This window comes from Sceloporus undulatus, chromosome 1 (assembly GCF_019175285.1).
Source record: "Sceloporus undulatus isolate JIND9_A2432 ecotype Alabama chromosome 1, SceUnd_v1.1, whole genome shotgun sequence".
NCBI classification, from domain to species: Eukaryota; Metazoa; Chordata; class Lepidosauria; order Squamata; family Phrynosomatidae; genus Sceloporus; species Sceloporus undulatus.
In genome coordinates, this window is record NC_056522.1 from 288,055,651 (window position 1) to 288,072,836 (window position 17,186).

The window sequence follows — 17,186 nt, forward strand, 5'->3', positions numbered from 1 at the left end:
GGCACCGCTTTCCTGCAAAGGACGTCAGGGAGCTCCCCAAATATTGTGCTACAGAAATCCAAGCAAGCATTGAGTATTTAGAGAGAGAGAGGCAACACAGTCTACGGCATCGGAAGGATTGCTTCCTTGGCCAAAGCGAAGAGTGTGGAAGCCGCCCGGGTTGAACTCACGATGCCAGGCTTAGGGGGCATCCCTGTCCGGAGTTAGAGGTTTATTTCTGAAGTCCAAAACACACTGCAGAAACAATCCACTTTGAGACCGCTTTCACTGCCCTGGCTCAATGCTAGGGAAATCTGGGGACTGTCGTCTTGGGAGACATTGAGCCTTCTCGGCCAGAGAGCTCTGGGGCCACAGTAAACTACAATTCCCAGGATTCCCTAGCACTGAGCCCAGGCAGTTACAAAATGGTCCCAAACCGGGTTATTTCTGCAGTGTGTCAACATGCATTGGGTTACATTTCAAAGTGTGTGTGTGTGTTTGGTTTTTTTAATGGGATTGGCAAAGTCACAGAGTATGGGTCTATCTGCGACGGATTGGATCTGTTTTATATTGTGACGGCTTTTAGCTTTTAACAATCAACTTTACTTTACTTTACTGTCTGCGATGGTAGCCATCCCTTGCTGATCCAAACCATCTAGATCTTGGAGGCAGACTGCTTCTCAGTCAAGAAGCTCCATCCTTATGGAGCATGATGATTTATTTCTTTGTGAACTTCAAGAAACATCTGTTTGCTTGGTGGCTCTCTGTTGGAAATGGAATAGAAACTTTGATCTGTTCCAAAAGGAGATCATGTTTTTCAATGGGAGTCTGTTGTACCTTGGGGTTTGTTTGTTGTTTTGGTTTTTTTTTTTTTGGGAGGGGAGGCGGAGAAGAAAGTGACACAGCTTCACTTTTGTGGGAGATGGTGGCTCTAGGAATCACCAGAAAACGACTCTTTTTGATCAACTTAAGATCAATCTATATTTATCAATAGATACTGATCAAGGTTATTATGTGGGGGGGGGGGTCGGGATAGGGGGACTGTTTATTTTGAATTGTACTTTTATTTCATGTTGCTTTTCTAATTGCTGTAATTGATTCCTAATGAGAAAAGGTGGACTATAAATAAATCACATGATATCATGCACCCAAAAAGTTGAGCTCATTCCTGACCTGTACGCCTGGGGTAATTTGAAGTTGTTGTAAGCTTCAAAAGAAGTAGTAAAGAGAATTGGGATGTGGCGTAGTAGCCGCAGGAGTAGTCCATAGCTGCGCCAGGTATGGGCCGCCGCCAGAGGTTATAAATGGAATGTAACGGGAAGCACTGCCTTGGCCCCAGCCCAGGACTGTGCATCTCCAGCAGCCAGTGAGCGAGTGAGTGAGTGGAAAGCAGCACTTGCTGAAATGTAACCTTTCCTGGAATTTAAAACATGCTGGTTACCATAACTGGAATTCCAGGGCCATAAAGTTATTTGTCCTTTTTGTCGGCCTTGCTAGACGCAAGACTGTGTGTGAACGCCTCCAGTGAATTATTAAACTGCTTGTGCTGTGTGTTTAGTCTGTGGAGGGGCAGGGGAATACAAGGATTTTAAAAAATCCACCTTTTTTGTTTGTTTCTGGTGAAAAGGATTACCTGTGTACTTCTTCTACTCATGATATGGAGACTGAGGGTGCCTTCCTGCATGGCAGGGGGTTGGGCTGGATTGCCCTTGCGATTCTTCCCACTCTAGGATTCCATGAGTCTTTATATCTTCTGTTGTCTTTATGAATAATATCTTCATGGGATCTGTTAACTTTAGCTGATTGGCAAATTAATTAATTAGTTAGTTAATGGGGGGGAGAGGGAATCTGTGACTATAAAGCAAAGGTGGGCAGTTTATAGCCCTCAAGATGTGGTTGAACTGTAATTCACGCCATCCTTCGCTTTTGGCTATGCTAACTGGGGCTGATGGGCTTTATGGTCCAGCAATACCTGGAGCACTGCAGTACTTGCTCACTCTGGCTAGAAACAGAAACAGTTGTAAACAGGAACAACAGTTGCCAACATCCAGAGAGACTCACACAGCTGTCTAAACTGGCCCTTTTCAAGGATTTCTTTAATAGTTCTCTGAACTTCAGGAAATGTTTCCAATCCCCAAGGCAGTGTTCACATGCCCATCCCCACACACCAGAATATGCCGCGGGACAGCAGAGCCTTTAAATGCTCACTGGATGGGTTTTGGATTATTGTTGTTGTGAGCCTTCAAGTAATTTCCAATTTAGGGCAAACCCAAGGGAAACCTATCATGGGGTTTTCAGGGATTCAAAGCTTGGTCTCCAGTCACTGTCCAGTGCTCAGACCACTACACCATGCTGGCTCTCCAGCCTTGTGCGTCCTGTTCATAATTTCACAAATACTTCAGTAGGGCTCGGGACAATTACTCCTTGACACTACATCTCCCAGAATATTTCAGCCAGCATAGTCAATAGACAGCTGATGGAGAAATCTGCAAGAGGTATACTCCAGAACAGTAAATTTTCTTATGACCCTTTTTAAATGTGTCTGTGTGTGCCTTCAAATTGCCTGTTGATTTATGGCAATCCCATGAATTTCATAGGGTTTTCTTAGATATTGTTGGTCATTCATTGCATTCCACACAGCACAAACATGTTTCCTTTCTATGCAAACTGTGTTGTTGCCATTTGGGAATCAAGCTACTGAAGATCGAGGTTGGTTTTCAAAATGCAGCACACACACACAGTTTATTGGCTATGCTGCATGTATAATGCTTGTTGCATCATGAATTCTGTAATCACAGTGGTGAGCTCCTGACACCTCATTATTTAACATGGAAGTGTGCAAGCAAACACCAGTATTTTGACTGCAGCGTAGGTTCAAGTAAATTTAATCTAATCCCACTAATGGCTTTCAAAGCATAGGAGATTTTGTGCCTACCCATCTTGGCTACCAGGAACTGGTTGAAAACATAGTTCTGTTGTCTCAGCCAATATAGCTGCATCATGGACTAGACGTAACATGAACACATTAATTTGGGGAGAGAACTGGCAAGGGAGACACCATGATCACAAAAGTGGTTTTCCCAGGGTGAGGCTCATCCATTGCACTCCAGGTGTGCTGACCCCTGCGATTTCCCCAAATGCGGGAAACTCGACTGCGTAATTTGGATTATTTGGATTGCTGTTTCCACTAGCCCTGATCTCTCAGGGATTCTGGAAGCTGTCACCAAGACTTAACTCTGGAACTGTGTGCAGAGGATGTGGGACCCCGTGCCTTGTGGTACCATTAGGAGCCCAAGTAATGTGGTGCAACTCTATGCATGGCAACAGCAAGTGCTTAAGGAGGTTGTCTGTGATATTGAGGTCAAGTCCTATAGAGGCACCCTTTTCTCTTTTGATGGCGTAAGTTGCATAGGACTAAGTTGTGAGCTGAAGTCTGAAGCACATTTTTTGGAAGCTCCACAGACATTATTGCAGCTACCTTTCCAAAAGCCCTGTAAAGTGGTACAGTGGCATTTTGCCTCCTGTATAACACATACAGGAATGTGGCTGGTAATTGTGGCGTGTATAAGATGATCCGGCAAATTCATGGCTGATGTGAGATTTGAAAGTGGGGAAGGAAGCCCACACCAATTCTTTGCCCGTTTTCTTGGCAGTGTTTCCCTCCTATTTGGTGGGGCTTGCTGCCCCCTAGTAAATGTGTTTAGGATTGCAACTGTACTCACCGTACTCATAAATGCAAAGTCAACAGGTCTTGTTTCCAAAGGAATGTGGTTCAAGTGTTGGTTGAAGTCACTTAGATGGGGTGCTTTCAAAAACATTGCCAAGTAATTATTTCTGGACATCCAAACTATGCATGCACTATTTTGGCAGCTTTGTCATGCACTATTGATTGCTCAGTTTCTTCAATCTTTTATAAGATTAAAAGAGCAATGTGTTACAGCCCATGTGCAGTCTTTTTTCCCAGAATTGCCATTAGTCTCTTGTCTTGATTTCCCCCCCCCCTCCAAAAGCATATTTTTTTTAAAAAAAACTTTGCTACACATTTCTTTGGGGTTATTGCCATTTTGAGATCAATAACTGTTAATTATTTATGCTTCTAGTAACTGAGTTTTAATGTATGCAGGGAATCTATCCTGGTAGTATAGAGTGAGTACCTGTGTTATCTTTAATTCATGGATTGATAAAAATGGATTGGAAGAAATGAAAGTAATGTGATATTTATAAATGGAAGCACCCAGGCACAGAGGCTGTGGTCCAGCTTAGTGTAGCATGAGTTTAAAATGATGGTAATAATAATAATTACTGATATGAACTGCCCATTGAGTGAAATCCAATTGAATCTTACTGAGTCACTGCTTGGCAGCATGAATGAAAAGGCATACGCTTTGCCCATCTCTACGTATGTGTCTCTATCTGTGACCTTAAATCAACGAAACTTGCTTTTCATATAAGTCCATGTCAGGTCTCTGTTTTGATAAAGGCTGGGGGGGGGGGGAGGGAATCACACACACAGGCTTACTTTTATTGCTATTTTTAAAAATAAACACGTAAATAAATAAAAACAAAGACAGTGCCTATGGGTTTCAAATACGACTTAATTAAATTATTTTCTTTTAAAATTCCTATGGATTTGAAGTAGACCCACTGCTCTAATGCATTCAGGTATCATACCTTTTAACTGTCCCAGTTTAGCAGTGACTGTCCTGATTAGTCCTCTGCTGTCCAAACTTTTCAGCTGCTTTTAAAATGTCCAAGTTTCTCTCTCTCCTCCTACCACTTCCTCTTGTCTTCAGCTTAATTCAGTTGCTGAAAAATGAATCAAAGTGCAAAAATCATTTGCACTCCATTTAGAAGGGAGGAAAGAGGGAAAAGGGTGAAATCTTACCTTTCCCAGTAGGCTCAGGAGAAAGAAACCAGCTGTAGCTTCACCTAATGTGTGTGTTATTTACAAGTTTTGCCATCTTGATTATATTCTGATATTCCTTGACTACTTATCCTGGTTTTCATCTGTGAAATGCTGGAGGGTTTGGAGTATTTGTCTGAACCCCAGCCCTACTCCTCTGTCATGTTTTTAGGCTAAGTGATACATTTATCTAGCTTTGGTGTTGATTCTCCAATCATTTTCCACTCTGAGGAAGATTGATGAAGGAGTGCAAAGTTGTGAACCTTTAGCAATTTGGTTTTCAAATAAGGTGTCAAGTGTGCTAGTGAGGTTTGAGCATCCTTCATATTTTTTGGGGGGGGGGAACTAATGTATGCTGTAGATGCAGTGGATCTCAATTTTTTATTTTTTTGGTCGATATTAAGATTTTGTTGGCAGATTAATATGTACTGGCAGCTGTCCACAGAATTCTTGTTGTACAGTTTTGTTCAGTCTTGGCACAGAGATCCCATAAAAGGATTGACTATTCATTGTTTTACTATCTTCCCCCTGAAACCTGTAGAGTCTATCCTATGTTCTTCACCAATATGCATATAATGCTGCTGGATGAGATCTTGTAATGTAAAGAATATTAGCTGGTTCAATTCTAACTTGTACCTACACTACATCTTCTATCTGGTTTTGAGTGGGGCCAACTAGAAATAATCCACAGCTGATGGATGGTAAGGTGTGTAGCAGTGAGCCCTAACCCAGGACCACAACTCCAGATCTTACATGATCATTAGACATGTGGGTGGGGATTTATGGGAGTTGTAGTTCAAAACATCTGGAGGGAAATGCTAGTGCATAGCTTCAAAGAGAGGAGAGGAGAGGAGCAGTAACAGCAGCCGCCATTGCAGGGATTCAGTCTTTCATGCCATGTTTTGATGCTCCTTGAAAGATATAGGGTCAAATCACAGAAAAGCAGCAAACTCTTGTATTTGTAACATGCATTACTGCATTGACTTGTATTAGTGGAAAGACTTGTAAACTCTTTCTTCTAACAATGGGATTTCCCAGTGTGGGCAGGGATTACTACTTGCATCTCTCCCTTTAACCAGAAACAGAGCTTGGGAAAATTCCCTTTTGAGGGGACTGCACTGCTAGAAAAACATCAACCAACATAGTAGAGCCCTGCAAACCAAAAAAGAGGAACTTTCCCAATCTCTGCCAAGAACCGATGATGAAAATTAATGGTGGGGAAGAGTGAAACCAATTTTCATTTCCAGAGGATTCCTTGAAGTTCGCATGGGAGCATAATATGGATTCCTCCATGTGAAAGCTCTCTTCTGCTCCTGTTAGCCTTTACAGACCCTCTGATGGTACCATTAAAACTCTGAGAGGTGTGCAAGACCTATAATGGGTAACAGGAAGTAAAGAAGGCCATGAGTTCTGAACCCTTCATGTATTTTTAGAGTAGGGAAGGAAATCAAGTGGCCCTCAAATGTTGTTGGATTGTAGGTCCCAGCAGTTCTAGCTAACATAGCAAAAGGTAAAGAACACTGGGAGGTATAGTTCAGCAACATCTAGAGGGCCACATGATTCCCACTGATGCCACAGAGGGAGAAGAAAATGGTATTTTCGTTTAAATTAATTCATTTTTGGCCTGCCCTTCCTCCAAGAAGTTCAGAGCAGCAATAATACATGCAGCTTCCCTCCACACAATTGGTTTGACCCTAGCCAGAAAAGAAAAATAAAACAGCCAAAAACAAAGCAATGCAGAGATTTGCATTACATTTAGAAAAAAAGATTGTAATAACTGAATTTGTCCAGTGGTTGGCCTTCCCTTCTAAGGGCTCTTTAACTCTGAATGGGAGTTAGAATGGACAACCCTTGAAATACATTCAAAGAAAGGATTTTATCTGACAGCCCTTCAAATTGGAAGACTGTGCTCAGTAACACAGAACACATGGCCACCCTAAAAATCACATTTTTTAGCTTTATAAGGAAGAACCCTAAACCCTTAGAAAATTTTAGAAAAAACAAATTGGTTCAGGTCTGGTTAGGACCTGGATGGGAAATTAACAAGGAATAATACAGATCAGGCTAGGAAACAGATGAGTCTAGGAAAGATATGATATAATAGGCATCACTGAAACCTGGTGGGATGAGTCTCATGATTGGAATGTGGAAATAGAGGGGTATAACCTTATTAAGAGAAATAGGCCAAACAGGAAAGGAGGAGGAATAGCACTATATGTCAGAGATATTTACACCAGTGAAGAGATCCTGGACATCAATCATGGAAGCCAGGTGGAGAGCATCTGGATAAGAATCAAAGGGGAGGGAAACAACAAGGATGTTACGGTGGGAGTCTACTACAGACCCCCAAGTTAGATGGAGGAATTGGATGATATCTTTCTAGAACAGATGACCACACAGTCAGAAAAGAGAGATGTAGTAGTGATGGGCGACTTCAACTATCCTGATATTTGTTGGAAGTCAAACTCAGCAAAATCCTCAAGGCCTAGCAAATTCCTCACTTGCCTGGAAGACAATTTCATGGTCCAAAAGGTGGAAGAGGCAACAAGGGGGTCAGCTATTTTAGATCTGATCCTAACCAACAAGGATGACTTGGTTAATGGGGTGCAAGTGGTGGGATCATTAGGTGGAAGTGACCATGTTCTCCTGGAGTTTGTAATACAGTGGAAAGGAGAAGCCAGGCATAGTCAGACACGCATCCTAGACTTTAGGAGAGCGGATTTCAGTAAACTTAGAGAAGTATTGAGGGCGATTCCATGGTCAGAAATACTAAAAGATAAAGGAGTTCAGGACGGATGGGAGTTTCTCAAAAGAGAGATACTGAAGGCACAATTTCAAACCGTTCCAGTGAGAAAGAAAAACGGGAGGTGTCTCAAGAAACAAGGATGGATGACTAAGGAACTTTCAACTGAGCTGAGTTTGAAACGGAACATGTATAAGAAATGGAAAAAGGGGGAAATCACAAAAAAGGAATTCAAAAAAATAGCAGGCATGTGTAGGGGTAAAGTCAGAAAAGCTAAAGCACAGAATGAACTCAGGCTTGCTAGAGAGGTTAAGAACAATAAAAAGGGCTTTTTTGGATATGTCCGCAGCAAAAGGAAGAAGAAGGAAACGGTAGGGCCACTGCGTGGAGAAGATGGCAAAATGCTAACAGAAGACAGAGAAAAGGCAGAATTACTCAACACCTTCTTTGCCACAGTCTTCTCAGAAAAGGCAAAGGGTGCTCAACCTGAGGATAATGGAGCAGAGGACAGAATAGGGGAATTTCAGCACAGAATAAGTAAAGAGATAGTAGAGGAACACCTTATTAATCTAAATGAATTTAAGTCTCCGGGACCAGATGAACTCCATTCAAGGGTATTAAAAGAACTGGCAAATGTAATATCGGAGCCATTGGCAATAATCTTTGAAAACTCCTGGAAAACAGGAGAGATCCCAGCAGACTGGCGGAGGGCAAATGTTGTCCCCATCTTCAAAAAGGGGAAAAAAGAGGATCCCAACAATTATCGTCCAGTTAGTCTGACATCAGTACTAGGAAAGATTCTGGAGCAGATCATTAAACAGAGAGTCTGTGAACATCTAGAAGGCAATGCCATAATCACAAAAAGTCAACATGGGTTTCAGAGAAACAAGTCATGCCAGACAAACCTAATCTCTTTCTTTGATAAAATTACCAGCTTGGTAGATGAAGGGAATGCTGTGGATATAGTATATCTTGATTTCAGTAAGGCCTTTGACAAAGTTCCCCATGACATTCTTGCAAACAAGCTTGTAAAATGTGGGCTAGACAAAGGAACTGTTACATGGATCTGTAACTGGTTGACCGGCCGAACCCAAAGGGTGCTCAACAATGGCTCCTTTTCATCCTGGAGAGAAGTGACCAGTGGGGTCCCACAGGGCTCTGTCCTGGGCCCAGTGCTATTCAACATCTTTATCAATGACCTGGATGACAGAATTGGAAGCATACTTATCAAATTTGCAGATGATACCAAATTAGGGGGAATAGCTAATACCCCAGAGGACAGGATCAAGATTCAAAATGACCTGAATAGACTAGAAAGCTGGGCCAAAGCTAACAAAATGAAATTCAACACGGAGAAATGTAAGGTATTGCACTTAGGGCGGAAAAATAAAATGCACAGATATAGGATGGGTGACACTTGGCTGAATGAAACTACGTGTGAAAGGGATCTAGGAGTCCAAGTAGACCACAAGTTGAACATGAGTGAACAGTGTGATGTGGCAGCTAAAAAGGCCAATTCTATTTTAGGCTGCATCAATAGAAGTATAGTGTCTAGATCAAGAGAAGTAATAGTGCCACTGTATTCTGCTCTGGTCAGGCCCCACCTAGAATATTGTGTCCAGTTCTGGGCACCACAATTCAGAAAGGACATTGAGAAACTGGAGCGTGTCCAAAGGAGGGCGACAAAAATGGTGAAGGGTCTGGAAACCATGCCCTATGAGGAACGACTTAGGGAGCTGGGGATGTTTAGCCTGGAGAAAAGAAGGTTAAGAGGTGATATGATAGCCCTGTTTAAATATTTGAAAGGATGTCATGTTGAAGAGGGAGCAAGCTTGTTTTCTGCTGCTCCAGAGAACAGGACCCGGAACAATAGATGCAAGCTACAGGAAAAGAGATTCCATCTGAACATTAGGAGGAACATCCTGACAGTAAGGGCTGTTCGACAATGGAATGCACTCCCTCGGAGGGTGATAGAGTCTCCTTCCTTGGAGGTCTTTAAACAGAGGCTGGATGGCCATCTGTCAGGGATGCTTTGATTTGGATTTCCTGCATGGCAGGGGGTTGGACTGGATGGCCCTAGTGGTCTCTTCCAACTCTACAATTCTATGATTCTATGATTCTAAGAGGTTAGGAAAGAGGCAAGTCTAGGAAAGAAACCTGTTTGAAATCCTGGAAAATCATTACCAGTGAGAATAGACAATACTGAGCTAGAGGAACCAATAGTCTGATTCAGTAGAACACACCTGTCCAGGAGGTGACACAGGGATTAGGTTAGACAAACAGAGATTCTTGTAGGTTTTTCTGGCTATGTGGCCATGTTCTAGAAGAGTTTGTTTCTGACGTTTCACTAGCATCTGTGGGTGGCAACATCAGAGAATGCTGGCATGGAAGTGAGTGGGGTATATATATACTGTGTGACCCTGGGTTGGGAGGAGTGATTTCCATGTTAATCTGTGTATATTGTTCTGCTGTTGAATGAATGGCAGGGCCTCAGGATGGGAGGATCTGCAAAGAGGATTAACTGCATAGCATCAAGGCTCCATCTTATGGAAACCTTGTAGTTTGTTGTGGCACAAGAGCTCTCTGACTAAGAAAGCTAAACATCCCACAAAACTACAACTTCCAGAATTCCATAGCATTGAGCCCTGGAAGTTAAAGTGGTGTCAGACAGCATTAATTCTGCGGTACAGTTGTTGTTGTAGTCCAACACTGAAACTACTTCATCATTCTGGCTCTCAGCTCACATAATTCCCTAGTCAGGGAGCATGTTGGCTAAGAGATTCTGCAAGCTATAATCCAAAAATGCAACTTTTCCAGTTCTGAAGGGGAGTGATAGTTCTAAGGCCATCCATTCCCACCCAGTGGCTGAATAGGGGTTTGAACCTTAGCCTTTCCAAACTTTGATGCATCAACCAGCACGCCACACCATCTCTTAGTAGCTTATTGTGCATGTATGAGAAAAGCTGTACCTGTTTGGCATCCCAGACAGGTACAGCACTTCTGTCTTCCTTTGCATGTGCTTCCTCTCTGTCCACTTTCTGCCCAGCTCCTTTGCCCAAGGCCAGGGTGTTTCTAATGTTGGGTCTGTCCATAATAAGAAGGAATAGGGGCCTACCCAGGAAAAAGAGGGACAGAATAACTCTGCATTCCGGCCAGGCTGCCTTACTTGGGAACTGAAGATAAAATCACTACTTAACTCCCAATACTAAGCAATTGAAAAAGAGCTGTTCACTATTGTTTGTTTAATGAAAAGAGATAAAAAAGAAAGGCCTTCCTTTGAGATTCAACAACACAGAACAATTTTCCCTCTGTAGTACTGCCACTTAGTGTTCATCTTCACTGAATCACAGCTGGAAAACCCATTTTAAAAAATTGCACTCTCTGTTAGAGCTCTATTTTTCTCATTATAGGGAGGATGTCATCATTCGGAGGCTGTAAATTGTGGTTGGCATAATAAGCCAAGAGACTCAAACATTTTATTCTTGGCCAAATAACTTGACTGGAGGCAAAAGGGTGGTTGTGTGGCTGGACGGAGAGGACAAAAGTCCCTCTGCTTATTTAAGTCTAAGTTTGGAAACAGTTTTCTATGGGTAGCATTTTTAAAAATTCTTGAAAGTGAGTAGGCTGAGAACATTTGGGGTGCAAGGTTAAACACAGAAGAGCTTGTCCACTTTTGAAACTGACCAGTGATGGCTATAAACATTCTCTCCCACTGGCCTAGAAGTAACAGACAGAGCTTGGGAAGGCTACATTGTTGAGCCTAAATCCAATGTTATGAGAACAGAACAAGAGAGTATGATGGTGGAATTGCATATCCTCCAACAATCCCAATTTGGCAGGGACAGTCCAGATTAATCCTCTGTCATCCCACTTTTTCAGCTCTTTTTAAAATGTTGCAGACTCTTTCTTCCTCCCACTTTCCCCCTTTGTCCTCAGATAACTTCAGTGGCTGCAAGCTGACTTCTCAGTTAACTCAGCAGTGCAGAAGAGGAGAGGAGGAGTGGAATCTTGTTCTTCTTCCCTGTAGGCTCAGGCACAAGCAAACTGCTTCACACTTTCCTATCTTGTCTGTACTTCCTCACTAATAACTTTTGCCATTTTCCACACGATAATCTTGGTTGGCAACAAATGTCTTGGTTTTCATCTGTGAAATGTTGGTATGGAGTTGCATTGGATTTTTCTATTGTGCATGGGGTAGGTTACTGATTTTTGTGGTTCCTCGGTGCCCTATCACTTTTGAATCAGGTTGCATAATCAGATAGTACTGGAATTCCCCCAGGGCATGGTTCAGAACTAGGGGTTCATCTACACTGTAGAAATTATACAGCTTGACCCCAATGTGTAGGGATGTGTAGTTTTATAAGGACTTTAACTTGTGCCAAAGAATTCTAATGCCACACAAAATCACAAATCCATGGCAGTTAGCATTGTCAAATTGCATTAGTTTTACAGTGTAGATGCACCTGAGGTGTCTTCAAGTGCAACATCATTTTTGCTACTGCATAGGAGACTTGCTTTGGACTACAATTTCCATTGTCTACACTGGTTGGGCTTTTTTTGAGATGGTCATCCAAAAATCAGCTCTGGTGACAGTAGTTATTATCTGTGAGCAGACATGCACAGGATTGTTTTGACAGTGTGCTGCCTTTGACATTCTGTGCATATGTGATGGTGTTCCTGCAGTGCCAGTTTGCTTTCCTCTGCTGAACAAGAGAAATAGGTCTAAAAATGGAGGCTGACATAATGCAGCCATGTCTTACGTGGGCTAAAGCCTAGAACATTTTGAGTTCCCTGAGTTTATCTTCAGTCCCTCCAGGAGCTGAGGCGGAATGGATTTTTTTGGCAGCTGTGTATTGTTACGACAAGTTGTTGTAATCCAAAATATTCTAAAGTGGCTTTGACTTGAGTGGGCCAAATCCATTAGCTTTGCAAAAGACCTGATCCTGATGAAAATGGCTAGAAAATCCTTACTGTCAATGCAACTACCTGCATTTTTGGACCTTGTATGAGGACTGTCCTAGGGAGGGCCTACACTTCAACATTTGCAAAACTTTTCAGACCTTCCAACATTTCACAGATGAAAACTGGGGCTCATGTGGCCAAGCAAAATCATGGTGTGGTCAAGGTGGTCAGAATTATCAATGAAGAAGAATAGCTGGGAGAGGTTGCAGCAGTTTGCTTTTGCCTGAGCCTACAGGGAAGGGCAAGCTTCAACCCCTTCCTCTCCCTCCCCCTGCTCAAGTGAATGCAAGCTACCTTTGCACTTGAACTTAGTTTTTGTCAGTGGAAGTAGGCTGAGGATGAAAGGGGAAATTGGGAGGAGAAAAGAATAATCAGGGGATATTTTAAAAGTGGCTGAAAAAGTGGGAAAACAGTGGATTAATCTCAGCCGTCCCTGCCAAATCGAGACTGCTGGAGGTTATGAAAATTTGGCTCGTTGATGCCTTCCCCGATAACTGCCTGTAGTTTGAACTCAATGTCCGAAAGCAACCTTTGGCTTCAGTACCAGTGAACTCGAACCACAGCACCAAGAAGGAAAGTGGTACCTCCAAGCAGTTGTGGCTGGAAAAGGACCATTGTCAAACATTTTTCACAGGGTAAGAGATCAACAGCATGCTACTAAAGAAGTGAGCAAAGGATACGTTTAGTTCAGGGTAATGCTTACTCTCATTTTAAGTGGCTGTCTCTTCTACAGATGTTGTTCCCAGCCTTTTGATTCATGACTGCTTTGGAAATACTGCTCTGTGGACTGCGGAGCATGACAGAGGTTCCTCTGTGAGCGGATATATCCCTCTTAATAGGTTAATTACTAACCTGCATTGACTTGTTTTCATGTAATTCTCATGAACATTCAGCCCCCCCCCATCCCTGATTGCCGAATTGCAACTTAATGGAACAGCTCTCAGTCATCTCTGAAGTGGTTTACACACTGGCACGCTCTCCCTTACCCAAAAGTGAACTGTTCTTTGGAGTGTTTTGTTCTGAATATGAAGTAAAACTGAGCTCTGGCTTAGGAAAAAAGAACAAACTCTCTTTGTATGTCACTGACACAAGGGATACTCAAATAATATGCCCTTTTGCTTTCCACCCAGAGGGAAAAAACTGCACAGTATGTATAAATGGGTGCAATGTAGCCTTGCCAATTTTACTGTGGTTGTTGTTGTTAAATTGCAATGAAAAGCAGCTTTAGGGAGCTGCAGTTTTGAGTGGAAGCACGGCATGTAATGTGTAGTTTGCCCTTTATTAATAAGCAGAGGATGGGCTCTTAACCAAAGTCCATTAAACATGTTTGCAGAAGAATCCCCCCCCTTACGCTAACAGTCAGAATGATAAAGTAGTTCAACTTAAGTATTTGTGTTTAAGCTAGTTCAAACCAGCTGGAGTCTATGGTTCTGTAAACTTAACGGTAGCATGATTGTTTCCAGTGTGCTATAATAGTTACAGCAGAGCTTGGGAAGGGGTTTTTTGGAACTACAATTCTTAGACTCCCCCACTCACCATGGCCAGTTATGTTTCCAAGCTCTACAGTGAGGATAGGACCATTTTCCCTCCATGTGAAATTTTAACAATATGAAGGTCTCAGTAAGGCCAGAATTGATCCTATCATGAGACTCAAGATGCATCTATGGCCCTCTCATGCTTTGTTCCGGTTATAATCAATGGACCTAAAGTAGTCACAATAAGCATGTCCCATTAATTATAATGGAACTGAAGAACATCTGTTTTTCTCACAGGACTTAGTCATAACTTCAAAATGAAACATTTTAAGAAATAATTTCTATATATTAAAAAAAATGTACTACTAGCACCACCTAGAGCCAAATCTTGCATTTTTTTAAAGAATTGTTGGTGGACAAGGAATTCCAAAAGCTTGTCAAGTCTTTTTTTAAATGCTTACAGTGAACTCTCTTATTTTATCACTGCACTGCAAGGATCCCTGTAGAACTGGAATGTATTATATTTTTTATTATTTTATTTAAAATATTTGTTTCTACTAAATTTAGGCCTTTGTCATGTCTAACAAAAAAAGCTAACAAAGGAAACCAACACAAGGAGTCTCTACACAGTAGAAATAATGTACTTTGATACCATTTAAGTACTGTAGCTCCATCCTATTGAATCTTGGGATTTGTAGTTTTAAAAAGTATTTAGCCTTCTCTGCGAAAGAATGGTGGTGCCTCACAAAACTACAAATCCTAGGATTCTGTAGGCTGGAACCATGGCAGTTAAAGTAGTGTCAAACTGCATATTATTTCTATATTATTTTTATATTATTTCCAGTTCTATAGTGTAGATGAGCCACAGTTAACTGGGGAATATGTTCCCAATTATACTCTGCAGCCGAGGGAGAATAAGGAAAAACCTTAGCTTGGCCTGGCCTGGTAACCACTCCTCAGCTTTGAGTATGGGGACAACTGGGGCTCTTGCACTCTGTACAATATAGCAATATTATTCCACTTTAACCATCAGGGTTCCATCCTAGGGAATCTGGTGGTTTGCAGTTTCATGAGGCACTAGAGGCCACTGGCTGAAATTTTAAAAGTACCACTCTAAACTGAAAATCCCAGGATTTCATAAGATGGAACTATTGCTGTCAATGTGGAATGATAATGCTATCATTCTGCAGTGTCCAAAAGCTCCTGGAGACAGCTCTCAGCAGATCATTCTATAGCTACATTCATAGTGGAGTAGGAGACATAATTTCATGCTCAGAAAATAATATGTCTACATAGGAGTGTTATTGCCTGCACAGAAAATTCTGTTTCCTGTGCAGAAAATGCTGTTCTTTTCTGTGCAAACGGAACATGCCCATTTTGTACTGAATAACTCCCGAATTGCAAATAAGGTTTGAAAACTGCATAGATTTTGAAGATTTTTCTTACAACAGAAAGAAAATTGCTAAAATTTCTCGTTGATTTGTTCAAGAAGAAACTTAGGTTGTGTCCATGCTGCAGAAATAATCCAGTTTGACACTACTTTAACTGCCATGGCTCAAGTGCTATGGAATTCTGTGGATTGTACTTTACTGTGGGCACTAGAGCGCTCTGACAGAAAACACTAAATGTCTCACAAAATTACAATTTGCAAAATTCCATAGCATTGAGCCTTGAGAGTTAGGAGGGTATCTCTGCAGTGCAGATAGAGCCTTGGTGAAGTGTTACATCCCAGTTGTAGGGGCCATTCAGACTACCTTTTGTACGGAATTGTAACCCGGATTAAAAGTCGGAAGTTCCCATTGGCACCGGTTTAAACACATCAGAATTAGGGTCTTTCACACCCAATCTGGGGCAAATCCCCCTTAGAGCGGTTTTTCCAAAAGTGAATTATTTTCTGTGTCTTTTAGGAAAACCCGTTTCTTCCCTGCTGCCGACAAATGTGAACTTGGCCCCAGTCATGATTGGGTCAAGTTCGGGGAAGGGGTTTAGGTCAAAAGGAGGGCAGAGGGCGGATCATGCCTCCCTCTCGGGGGCAGCTCTCTCTCTCTCTCTCTCTCTCTCTCTCTCTCTCTCTTTGCAATTTTATTTTTGACAGATTATGTGAATGCTTGTTCTACAGGTTAATACATATTGATAGTATGTGTCTGCTTGTGCTACATTTCCCTTTCGTTTGCTTGCTGGTGGCATGGCAGGTCACTTTGCAAGTGGCATTTTTTTTAAATTATATTTTTGTCTGTGTGTGACAGGATATGCAAATGCTACAAAGTGAATGTTACAAATGTTTCCCTTTCAATTTGGCAAATTGATACAATGTGTGAATGCTTTTGCTACATATGTGTATGTAAGGAAAGATGGCATTCTGGGGTGGCAACTGGAGGGAAAGAAAAGAAAGGATGCAGAGATGGCATTCAGGTGGCCTCCCCTGCAAGTGACATTTGTTGTTGTTGTTGTTGTTGTTGTTGTTGTTATTATTATTATTATTATTATTATTATTGTGACAGATTATGCGAATGCTTTGGGGTGGAAGGGAAGGGAAAAGGCTGACATCCAGGAGGAGGCAAGGGCTTCGGGGGTGGGATTGGGCTGGAAGTGAAGGGAAGGGAAGAGGTTCCAAAGAGGAGGAAATGCTGGGCTGGAAGTGAAGGGGAAGCTAGAGGCTGGCATTCAGAGGGAAGGCTGTGGAAACCCATAACTTTGGGGGAGTCACACTCTCTCAGCCTCAGGGGAAAGGCAATGGCAAATCTTCTCGGAACCAATCTTGCCAAGAAAACCCTAGGATGGGGTCGTTTTAGGGATGCCATAATCTGTAATGACCCAAATGCACACAACACATACACACACACCTGGAGGTTTTTAAATTTGACAAGTTGACAGAATAAGTGAATGCAGTTGCCAGTTGTTTTTTTTAAAGGGGGGGGGAAAGCACCCATTTGGTTGGCCAATGGCTGTAGGATATGTCACCTTTGACGAAAGAGGAAGTTAATTTGATTGACAACAAAGGAGGCTCCATTTTAAAGCGGTACTGCAAATGTGAACTTCAGAGGGGCAAATTGCCCTGATCAGGGTAAAGGGTAGTGGGCACTTGTAACTGGGCTGATTCGATATGGGGTCAACCGGATCTACC

General features: G+C 42.1%; 1 protein-coding gene and 1 non-coding gene across 6 annotated transcripts in view; both read left to right on the forward strand.

The window, feature by feature from the left end:
- BDNF (brain derived neurotrophic factor) overlaps nt 1-17,186 on the forward strand; it is a 62,098-nt gene that overhangs the window by 3,262 nt on the left and 41,650 nt on the right. The window contains exon 1 of one of the 5 annotated variants that reach the window (XM_042479366.1): nt 12,769-13,222. The exons of the other annotated variants lie outside the window; for them this stretch is intronic. The gene's annotated coding sequence lies outside the window, so the exon portion shown is untranslated. Of the gene's footprint in view, nt 1-12,768; nt 13,223-17,186 lie in introns of those variants that run through there. 5 annotated transcript variants of the gene reach the window in all.
- LOC121920056 lies at nt 3,018-3,176 on the forward strand. The gene has a single exon (XR_006101631.1). It is a non-coding gene; the product is annotated as a U1 spliceosomal RNA (small nuclear RNA).